Source organism: Crocodylus siamensis, chromosome 2 (genome assembly GCF_052110815.1).
Source record: "Crocodylus siamensis isolate JL-2025a chromosome 2, ASM5211081v1, whole genome shotgun sequence".
Classification (NCBI taxonomy): domain Eukaryota; kingdom Metazoa; phylum Chordata; order Crocodylia; family Crocodylidae; genus Crocodylus; species Crocodylus siamensis.
Genome location: NC_143396.1, coordinates 289,494,775 through 289,497,475, shown reverse-complemented (window position 1 = coordinate 289,497,475; position 2,701 = coordinate 289,494,775). Strand labels below are relative to the sequence as shown.

Genomic DNA, 2,701 nt, shown 5'->3' with positions numbered 1-2,701 from the left:
GCTGCAACGCCCCGCGCCCGCCGCCGCCGCCGCCTCTTTATAGCGCCCGCCGCGCCGCCATTGGGCGCCCCGCGCCGCGCGTCACCCCGCCGGCCGCCCCCGAGAGGCCCGGCGGCGCGGGGCAGCCCCCGGCGCTGGGGCTTAAAAAGGCTGCGCTTCCGCAATGTGAAAACCTTTCTAGATCTACGTATATGGCTTATAGAGAGAGATAGCTATAGATATATAGATTATATATATATATATATAGAGAGAGAGATATTATGTGTATATATAGATTATATATATATATATATAGAGAGAGAGAGAGATTATGTGTATATATAGATTATAGATATATATATATAGAGAGAGAGATATGTGTATATATAGATTATATATATATATATATAGAGAGAGAGAGAGATTATGTGTATATATAGATTATAGATATATATATAGAGAGAGAGATATTATGTGTATATATAGATTATAGATATATATATAGAGAGAGAGAGATGTATATAGAGACATATGTGTATATATGGATCTATATATATATATATAGAGAGAGAGATTATGTGTGTATATATATATAGATAGATGGGTATAGAGAGAGATCTATAGATGTCTCTCTCTCTATATATATATACACATCAAAGAAAGAGCTAAGGTTTTCACATTCCCCAAGCGCAGACTTTTCAAGAACCCGGCTGGCCAAAAATCATGAGCGTTGGCAATACTGTGACGCTCAGGGACCTCGTTCAGACTCATGAAACAACCTGTAGCCTTCTGGAGCGTCTGGAGAGACGGAGGCAAAGCCCAGCGGAGCTGCTGGCCTGGGCACTCCCTTGCTAGAGTATCTGTGAAGGTTAAAAATTAACCCAACCCACTAGGCAAAAAATGCTGGAAGGATATTGGGTCAATAGTCCCCAGTGAAGGGGGCTTGACCTGATGCCTGGCAGTGACAGCACAGACACCAGTTGATCAAATAGTTACTTGGACCTCTCTCATTCAGATCCATAACAAAATATATAGCTTTTTGGCGTGTCTGGAGAGTGCCTCTAGTACTTCGAGAAGTCTTACTAATGTGGCACTACAATATTCAGTTTAAGAAAAAAAGCAAAAACCAGTGTAGCTACTGACATGGGTGCTCATCTGCTAGAATATGGATGAAGTTTAAGAAAACCGAAGGGGCTGAGCAAAAGAATAGTGAAAGGATATTGGGTCATTAGTCCCATAGTCATTCTAGTTACGTGGACATCTCTTATTCAGAGTCATAAAGCAAAATCTAGCTTTCATGAGTGTCTGGAGAGAGAAAAGCAAAACCAGCTTTTATCTCTGTTTAAGAAAACCCAAGGTACTAAGCAAAAGAATAGTCAAAGGAGATATAAATTACTATATATATTAATAATAAATTAATATACATGTTATAAATCTATTGTAAACTATGTAATTATCTATTATATAATTATAGTATATAAATTATATGTTATAAATATATATTTTATATATTTAGAGAGAGAGAGAGAGAGAGTAGGTTTTTCCAGGGGAAAGCATGACTGCAGTCCCCCACTGCCACAGATTATGCAGTCAAGTTTCTCACATGTGGGGAAATTGCAGGGGTCAGCATACCCGGAGTGCAAAGGGCGAGCCTCATCCTGGGAAAGCCACCTTCTAGATCATGGGATCTCCCCTGCCAGGTGAGTATAGTCAAAGGCAATCGGGTCATCAGTCCCGTAGTCATTCTAGTTACATGGGCAGCTCTTATCCAGAGTCATAAAAAAAAATCTAGCCTTGTGGAGTGCCTCCAATACTTGGCCACATATGACACAGCACCTATTTTTTTCCTCAGGTGAAAGTGAAACAAAACATCCTATTAATACAATAGCACTACATGATTCTGTTTAAGATAAAAGCAAAAAAAAAAAAAAATATAGCTACTGGCATGGACACGCAGTTGCTAAAGTTTAAAAAAAACACTAAGCAAAAGAATATTCCCAGGAGTCAGCTATTGTGAGAAGCGATTGAGGAAGGCAAGCAAGACAAGAGCCCGGGATTTCTTAAGGCAATCTCTTTTATTGGAACAATTATGTAGTTGGGAGAAAGTCAGGCAAGCTTTCGAATGTAAGACATGCTTCCTCAGGACTATGGGGCCGATAGTCCTGTGGTCACACTAGTGACGTGGACACGTCTCATTCAGATTCATAAAACAAAACCTCGCCTTCCTGAGCGTGGTGAGAGCAGCTCCAGTACTTCGTCACCTGTCTTTTTCCAATGAAAGCGAAAGGAGAAGCTCTGCTTACAGGGGGCAGACCTTGTTCTGTTGAAGGTCACAGTGAAAACCAGTGTAACCATTGGCAGACACACCCATCCGCTAGAGTACTTAAACAGCTAAAAACAAACAGGACCCATCAGGCAAAAAATAGTCAAAGGATTTGGGCACTAGGCCTAAAGTCATCATAGCTAAATGGATGCAGGAACAGATCGGGGGGCGGGAACCCTTGCATCCCTCCTTAAGTCCAGCTCCACCCAAACACAGCCTGTTTTTAAACTCTACCTAAAAACATAAACTCAAGTGCGGAAATAACTTTCAGCGAAGCACTAGATGCATGGTGGGGATGCTCAAGGAGGTTGGATTTTGTTTTGTGGAGAAGTCTGTTGAATTCTAATGGCAATGGGACTAAAGCAGCAACTACTTTTGCCTAGCTCGTTGCATTTTTAG

At 41.2% G+C, this 2,701-nt stretch overlaps 1 non-coding gene across 1 annotated transcript; it reads right to left on the bottom strand.

The window, feature by feature from the left end:
• Nucleotides 1-1,523: 1,523 nt before the first annotated feature.
• LOC149872382 (U1 spliceosomal RNA) lies at nt 1,524-1,687 on the bottom strand. Its single transcript, XR_016440881.1, has one exon. It is a non-coding gene; the product is annotated as a U1 spliceosomal RNA (small nuclear RNA).
• Nucleotides 1,688-2,701: the final 1,014 nt, after the last annotated feature.